This window comes from Cyprinodon tularosa, unplaced genomic scaffold, assembly GCF_016077235.1.
Source record: "Cyprinodon tularosa strain WSP-4 unplaced genomic scaffold, ASM1607723v1 ctg653, whole genome shotgun sequence".
Taxonomy (NCBI): domain Eukaryota; kingdom Metazoa; phylum Chordata; class Actinopteri; order Cyprinodontiformes; family Cyprinodontidae; genus Cyprinodon; species Cyprinodon tularosa.
In genome coordinates, this window is record NW_024039400.1 from 205717 (window position 1) to 214513 (window position 8797).

At 38.8% G+C, this 8797-nt stretch overlaps 1 protein-coding gene across 2 annotated transcripts in view; it reads right to left on the reverse strand.

Moving 5' to 3' along the window:
• Positions 1-8039, reverse strand: part of LOC119799203 (myocyte-specific enhancer factor 2C-like) — a 45432-nt gene extending 37393 nt beyond the window's left edge. The window contains exons 1-2 of one of the 2 annotated variants that reach the window (XM_038309003.1): positions 7821-8039; positions 4355-4498 (exon numbers count right to left, since the gene is read on the reverse strand). The gene's annotated coding sequence lies outside the window, so the exon portion shown is untranslated. The remainder of the gene's footprint in view (positions 1-4354; positions 4499-7820) is intronic. The other variant, XM_038309005.1, reaches the window with a different exon arrangement.
• Positions 8040-8797: the final 758 nt, after the last annotated feature.

An 8797-nucleotide genomic window follows, 5' to 3' on the forward strand; every position in this document is an offset into this window, starting at 1 on the left:
TTGCACGCAGCTACAGTTCAATGTACGACGAAACCGCAGGGTTTCAAAGTTCACAGCTCACAATGTTATTTCTGCTACTAGAGACTTTGGCGACAACATCTAAAAGCAGCAAACTCGGCTCTCCAGAGCAAGTAGATTGATAGCCCCACCTCCTGCTCTCCTCTATCTTGTCTGCTGTCATGATTCATGCAGCCTAGCGCCAAATCTAGCGACTTTTTTGACTTTTTTCTGCTACTGGAGACTTTGGAGACAACATCTAAAAGCAGCAAACTCTGCTCTCCAGAGCAAGTAGATTGATAGCCCCGCCTCCTGCTCTCCTCTATCTTGTCTGCTGTCATGATTCATGCAGCCTAGCGCCAAATCTAGCGACTTTTTTGACTTTTTTCTGCTACTGGAGACTTTGGAGACAACATCTAAAAGCAGCAAACTCTGCTCTCCAGAGCAAGTAGATTGATTGCCCCGCCTCCTGCTCTCCTCTATCTTGTCTGCTGTCATGATTCATGCAGCTGTGATTTCATCCAAATAAAAAATGGAGAACAGAGAAGCAGATCATGGCTTGTCTACAGTGAAAAGAAGTACTGGGTTATTTACTTTTGCTGTCGCCTTTTTGGAAACACAGGAATGGAGCAATCAGCTAAGTGAGCTCTTATAAAATCTAATATTGTATGTCTATTCTATTAAAATGTGTGTATCTGTGTAACGGGTCTGTTTTATGCGTCGTCTTCTCAATTCAGAGGGCCCCCTGCCTGTCTTTGCCTAGGGCAATACATTTCCTACATCCAACCCTGCTGGAGACAGACAGTGAAGAGGTCTTGATCAGAGTCTCTGCTTCTCCCTGGGAAATGCCAATGCAGCTGGTTGGGGCCTCAGGACAGCCTCTCGGTGCCTTCTTAGGGAGGTGTTGTGGCTCAACAGATTAAGTCACATGGGAGGTGAAAAGCCTTGGATTCCACATGATGAGTTAGAAACGGAAGCTTAGGAAGGAGGTCTGCCTAAAAGATGGTGGAAGCACTAGGACTGCAAAATCGACAGTTTGAATATACAATAAATGAGAGAATATTGTAGTTCAATTTAAAAGATATTTTACGATAGCAGATTTTTTTCTTTGATGCTGTAAATCTTAGTTAGACTATTGTAAATCTGAACCAATCAGTCAGTGATTTATATGTACCTGCAGCAATTATCTGTATATCTCTTACCTTTTAATTGGTAAAAAACACAAAACCAAGCTTAAGCGTCACAACATAAATAATCTAAAAAGAAAAATTAAACTGAAGACCGGAGGTAAGACAGGTATTACAACAATCCCAGTGGAAAATAAAATGAGTCCATAAATAAAACTCAAATATGTCAGGCAGCAACTTTTCCACATAAAAATGTATCAACATGTCCTATGACATCCTAAACAAACCCTTTAACTTTGGGCTGTAGAGCAGAGGCGTAGCCAGAAAATGTTAATAATGGTGGCCAGGCAATAACCAACGTACACTGAGGGGTGGCTAAATGTGGATAGATGCCAGAACCTTAGGGTCAATCTACACTGGTCCAACAGGAAAATGAACAAGCACAACATCCATGTTTTCTAAATAAAGACAAACTATACTTTCCTACAGTCTTTGCTAACAAATAGACGCATATATTTAAACATCCATGCTGTCTAAATTAAAGGTATAGAGGACAAAAATCATTCAAGTTTGAGATCTAGGGCGAACATCTTAATCATTGCCACTACTTTCAGACGTTTATCAATAATCATTCTTAAAATTAATATTATATCTACTAATATCTACATTAAATTGATTACTTATTATTAAAGTAGTTATTTAGCTCCGATTTCACTGTAGAATCCTTGATGACTTGCAAAGACATAATTTTCTCTTTACCCCATAAGACATAATCTAGTTCTGGAAAATGCATCAATTCTGTACCTTTTTATGTCAGTTTATTGATGTGCATAATTAACAGTGTTTTTGTAGTCAAGTCACTGTTAATATATGAAAAAAAATTAATTTTAAATAAGTTAGAATATTCCATTTGAGAGTATTACTGCTGCCACTGTCTGTATTATGCTACGTTCAGCTGCGCGGTGGAAAAAGTGGGTCTGATGCATGTTGGGCGGAGCTACTCTATCCTTCTGTGATCAGTGGGAATAAAGTAGTTTTAATATGTTTTTAAGTGGAAAACCTCCCTGAAAGCTTAATGTGTGCAGTCAGTTCATCCAGATTACCATCCTTCCTTCAAATATTATTTCTGTTGGAACCACTCAGACCCCCACATACCAGCGGTGCTCTGTCACTAGGAATCCCATTCAACAGCAGCCTCTGGCCCGGTCGCCTCTTCTCGTTTTGCAGCGGCGGCTGGAAGGCGTTTTTCCATGTACGTTATCCAAACGACAGGCAGGATAATTAAAGCGAAAATGTTCTGCCTGCAGATTTCAGCATTTTAAGTAAATTTAGGCGTTAATAAACTGTTTCAGAGGAGTGATCACAGCGCTCTGTATCATCAGCGATGTGCCTGTCTGCCTGCCAGCTCCCAGAGCAGCTTCTCTGATTGGTTGATGCGGCGCGTTGAGCAGAAAAAAGTTCAGTTTTTCCAACTCAAGCAGCAGCTGCCTTTGCGTTTCCTGACGCGCTGCTTCAGCTGCTCAGATGCGCTGCAGGACATTTTGCTGCGCCTTGACGCGCGTCAACCATTGACTTTGCATGTAAACTAGCTGCTCCTGCTGCCTCTCGGTGTGAATGTAGCATTAGAGAGAAAAATGGTAGGGGTGGCCAATGATTGGCTAAGGGTGGCCATGGCCACCCCTGGCCCCCCATCTAGCTCCGCTCCTGCTTTGAACAATACTTGGACTTTGCCCTCATGTCTATACTGTAGAGTCTACAGCAGGGGCAGAGCTGACAGCAAATGTTTGGACTAAATGTTTCCAAGGAACCTGAAGAAGGCCATCCAGACCAAAAACAAATTTGCTTAAAAGTTAAGAGTTAAAGTATTATTAGATTTAAAAAAATGGGCTTTAATTTTTGATAAGGATAAACTTTGTTTCTAGGAGGCACTGCAAAAACATCCAGAGCCCTGGGAACTTTTCCATCATTTCTCAAATTACAGCAACAGCCACAATGTATAAAAAAAATCTGATAAATATGGTAATGCACCTGTTATCATGAGAAAAAAAGGAAACAGTGATGTCACATCAGATAAACCCCACCTTGCACAGGGAAACATGTGGTAGTCATGCTGTGGGGATGTTTTTCTTTAGCAGGAGGCCAGAAATCAGTGGATTTCAATTAAAATCACATCCATGCCTTAGAATGGCTTAGTCAAAGTCCATTGTTATGCATTCTGAATGTTATTTAATAATCTGTGTGCAGTTTGCAGACTCTCTCCATCTAGTCTGACACTGAACTCCAAAAATAATAATCCTAAATCGTCCGCACTAGTGTTCTTCTCAATCTGTCACATAAAAGTCCTAAAAACATTCTGATGAGTGTGGTTTTTGAAGCATGGGCGGTTCTAGACAGGGCCAACAGGGGTCAGTGCCCCTGTAGATCATGTCCTGGCCCCTGTTACGGCCCCTGTACCGAAGACATCATACTCAAAGAATTTCTAATGAAGATCTTTGCTGGAACAGACATGGTTACTGATAGGTCCTTTGGATCTATTTCTTTTCTTTACAAATTCGGTTTTACTAATTATTTAATAACAATAAGGTGATAGCTTCAGTGGTATTGGATCCCAGGTTTCATCTGCTAATTTTTTTTCAAAACAAATAAAAAAAAACTCTTTTTTTCTTGAGTTCTAATTCTAATTTAATATAAAACAGTATTTTTAACTGAAATTTGTAAAAAATAAAATAAATTATGAATGTTAATTGACCTTGCTGTGTTTTTTTATTTTACTCTTTTTCTGTGCCCCATGAACATACGCTGCCCCCTTCCTGGCCCCCTGGTACATTTGGTCTAGATCCGCCACTGTTTTGGAGAGACAAAAAAAAAAAAAAAAAAAAAAAAAAAAATTAAATGGCTTTAAGGCTATTTTCTAACACTTACTTATATTCCAGTTGTTGTGGTCTGAAGAAAAAAGTAAAGATCTGTTTCTTACGCAGTGCTGAGAATCTGAGTCAGAATGAAAATATTCCCAAAAGTCCAAAAAGTCGCCGTTTATTCCGCGGCTGTGGACATAAAGTGTCTCCTGATCAGCCTGAAGCGCCGCTGACAGGAAACCTGCCTCTCACACTTTCACGAGATGCTTTGAATAAAATAAATAAATAAACAGCGCAGAGAGTGAACCCTTCACTTTACTTTTATTCCAACCGAACCTGTCAAACCCGCATCAAAGTCCTCACACAGCTGCTTACCTCCCGCTCAGTCCCGCATGATTCGATCTCGGCAAATCCCGCAGCAGCGTCTGTCTCCGTCCAGCGGTTCACTTCAGTCCGTCCAGCGCCTCCTCTCCTCCCGGAGCAGAGCACGCGCCTCCCGGGCTGTCAGTGAGTAAGCACCTGGACGGAGGGAGGGACGGACGTCAGGCAGCATCGCGCCCACACGCAGAGGCACGCGCGCAATGACACACATTAAGGAAAACGTCTCAAGAAAACTGTAGAAAACCGCATTTTTCAATGGAAATAATAAATTAAACACCAAAAAAGTAATCTATTTTCCTCAAATTAAATTTCCTAAAGATATTTTAACAATAAATTAAATAGCAATTAAATAAGCAATAAATAAGAAAATAATAAACAAGACAAGATAAAGTTGAAGACAGAACAGGACAGGCACAATACTGACCCCTTGTGGACATAAATGATAGTGCAACTTAAAAAAAAAGTGTCTGTATGCTTTGATGGGATTAAACTACAATTGAATTTTGTTTGATTTTCTATCCCTCAATGTTGAACAAAAAATAGGAATGCTCAAAATGAGTTAAAAGCTTTTTAAATCAGAGCTTAGGTTAAATGTTGGATTCCTCTATTCCCAGACCGGACACTAATTCTACAGACATTACACACTGTGACTGTAGGAGGCGCTGTTTCCACCCTACTGTACACTTCGAATGTCTTGTTAAAAATAAGCAAGCGGACATGATATACACAGATTATTATTTATTCGTTGGCTATTTAGTGGAACTTTAATTGATTTGAAAAAAAAAAGTTCTTACCATAAAGTAGAGAATTAACGTTGCTAGTGTCAAATAGTTGTTAAAGTTGTAAGAATCTGATCTTTTTTTTAATTCTCTGCCTGATTTTATGTTTTTTTAATTATTAATTATGAAAATCGAACAAAAAGGGACATGCTCCTAATCATTTTTAAAACAAAAATAATAAAGATTTATTTTAATGTGAGATTTTAATTTGTTAAGGAAAAAATAAAACAATATTTAATTTTTATTTTTTTAATGACTAGTTTGCCTTGTACATAAGGAGCAGAGGGTTTAAGATTAATAACAACCAAGCAACAACGGTTTAATTTAGTAATAAGTAAAAAATTGAATCTCTTGAAATAAAAAACTCACTTCATACTCAAAGTTGCCACAAACCACAACATCAGAAAACAGAAATGCTCCAACAACAGCAGGCTGTTAACACGTGAATCAATCAAAAACCATGAGATAGATCACTTATCAGGGCATAGATGTACCAAGCATCTGAAGCTCATTTCACTGCGGAGGAGACTTTAAGTTTTGTTCTTTCTCATTCTATTTTCACGCAGTTTCCACTTTTGCTGTTTTCAGGCCAATTTAGTCATTCATGTTTTCCACAAAACAATAAAGATGTCATCTTTATTCACAGTACCTTATAGAGCTTTTAGTTAGAGTGGCTCAAGTTATCATGAGCTATCTCTATGAATATGCTGCTATAGGCTTAAACTGCTGGAGAACAAAAGGACCCATTTTTTTTTATCATTCTGCTTCATTATATCTCTTTTCTCCCATTCTCTCTCTCTCTCTGCTCATATTAGCTTAATCTGGTCTGTTCTTGTTTGGCTGTGACACCATCCTGGAGAGAAATATCATCTGTGCTGCTGCCATCAACACCTTTGTTTATAGATATTGGAGATCGGCCTATTTTTTAATGTAGTCCTGTTTCTCTGACTGTGACTGGCTGGTTGTGCTCTCTTCATCCTCTGACATTCAATTCAATTCAGTTTATTTATGTAGCGCCTATTCACAACACATGTCATCTCATGGCACTTTACAGTTCACCAGATCATATGGGAGATGGGAGCTGGCTCGGAGCTCGTCTGCCTGGCTGTGTGTTTCCTGGATGGGGCCGCCTTTTACAGTTGCCTTTTGTATCTCTGCTTCTGTCTCCTTGAACCCCAGTCGGCCTCAGCAGATGGCCGCTCACACTGCGCCTTTTTCTGCTGGAGGTATTTCCTCTCCACTGTCGCTACAAGCATGGTTAGTGTAAAGCGACTGCCTTCCAGTCAATGAGTCGATGCAATCAACTGGTTTTCCTTGGATAGAAAACTTTGAATCAGTCTGACTGTATGATCTGATGAACTGTAAACTGCCTTGAGATGACATGTGTTGTGAATTGGCGCTATAGAAATAAACTGAATTGAATTGAATTATCTGTTCCAAAGCATGTACAGTATGATAACGCAGTGTGACCAGCAGAGAGCACCCAGAAGCTTGTTCTGATAGCTGCATTATAAAACACTGCTCACTTTATTGGTAATTTTTATCACATTAAAAATTCAGACTTATTATCAGATTTGTCATAAACAAATCATAGACGACCAAAAGCCAGGATGAGCTCAAGTGGGAAAACATTGAAGATCAGCTCCTCCACAAATTCAATGCTCTGACTTCAACTCTGTCTTCTCTGCTTGTCTTAAATTAGAAGCTTGTTTAAGCCCTGATTGTCTGCGGTTACATTTTGAGAAAGACCTAATTTACATTCATAAATGAGAAAACTTGTTTTTTTCAGATTTATCAAGTTAAAAATCTTTTTTTTTGGTTTATATATATTTGCTTGTTTTCATATGTATTAATGATTATTTTCTTTATCTCAGTTTTTTGGGTTTTTTTCTCTAGTAAAATTTTTTTCCTTGTTTGAATTTTTTTTCATTATTATTATTACTATGTAATTCTTTTTTATTAATCCATTTTGCTTTTTTAGCTGCTAAGACAAATAATTAAGCCTCTTCAACATGGAAAACCATATTAATCTGAAACATCTAAAGAGCAATGAAAGCAAACTGACAGTTTAGCAGAGGATACAACAGCTCCTGAGTCATTGACCATATTCTTCTTACATCCGTACCTACAGATTCTTTTTTTTTACTCTATTACGGTTCTTTTAGTCATATTTCTGACATTTATTTATGTATTCTCCACTGGTCTCTTTCTAATCTGTTCAAAGTCTGTTTCAAAATATTGGGAATACAAATCCAAGCTATTTTTAAGAAATCTTAAGAACACAACCAAGCAAAAGGGATGTAAACCTTGCTTGTTTGTTGTTCAGATGTTGGAAAACTTCAGGTATTTCAGCAGAACTTTAGGTGGCTAGTAGGGCAGGTAGCAGTGGAAGAGGTTCTGGTCGATAAAAATATTCAAAAACTCTTTTCAAAGTACAGAAAAGTAATCAAATTATAAACTTGACTCCATTTCTACTTCCTGTTTTAGATAAAGACCAGAGTTTTGCTCACACTTTATTTAAACAATTAAAATAAAACCATTAACTTTTCAACATCAGTCCAGTTCAGGGACGAATGTTTTTATCAGTCTCCAAAATGTTCTCTCCATCTAATCTCTGATTCCTCTAAAGTTTGCACCCCTGTTCTTCATCAAACTCTTTTCTCAGACATCAGCTCACTTACCAGTGCTTTCTGTTCTGTCTTCACCTGGAAGGATTCCCAGCAGCTCCAGCTGTGGGTTTGTTCAGTCAGTTCCTTGTATCAAACAAGATGAACCAAGATTAATAAAAAAAACAAAAACAAAACTTGAATAAAAGTAACATTTAAGCCAGACCAGCTGGCTTTCTAAAGCGAGGCAGCCCGAGCTGGGCAGCGTTTAGATCTGGGTTTTTTGCAAAGTGAGCAGCTGAGGTAGTCCACAATCCAACGCCCCCAACACACACACACGCGTGCATGTCCCCTTTCTGTCCTTTCCACACACACACACATTCACACACCCTGTGACCTCCTGCGTCCAAGCTAAGTGCATGTCTGTGGAAGAGCACGGTCACCTGTTGCTGTCACTTGCAGTATATTTAGCTGTGAGGTGTCACTGATGCAGTGTGTGTGTGTAGGTGGTGGTGGTGGGATGCATGTGTGTATGCAGGATAGAAAAATGTGTTGCTGACACTCAGAGGCCCTCTGTGGTCTTGGTGCGAGAGCCCAGAATTACTGCCCCAATGGCCGACGCTTCTACAGGTTACACACAAACACACACACAGATCAAACCTGCCTGCATGTCTGAGATATCCGCACTCCGAGCATCTGCTTGGCGGAGGATTATGCTCAGCTGTCCGCTCCTGTCAGGCCGAGGCAGACGGAAAGAAAAAGGCAGTCAGTGGAATTGGTTTACTCTGATGATCTGATTCCAGGAGATTTCTTAAATTAGGTGTATTTATCCTTAATATGAGTAGGTAAATACCATTATCTGCCAATGAAATAAGTATTTTTTAAAATAAGATAATTAGATAATATGCACTTGAAATCAGAAAATGCAAATTAATTTTAAATACATTCCCTTGCTCCATTGACAAAGTGTTTCACTTACCTCCTCAGTTCAAGAAATATTAACCTATTTTAAGCAAAAAAAAAAATTTTATTTAAATATAATTTTTTTGTAG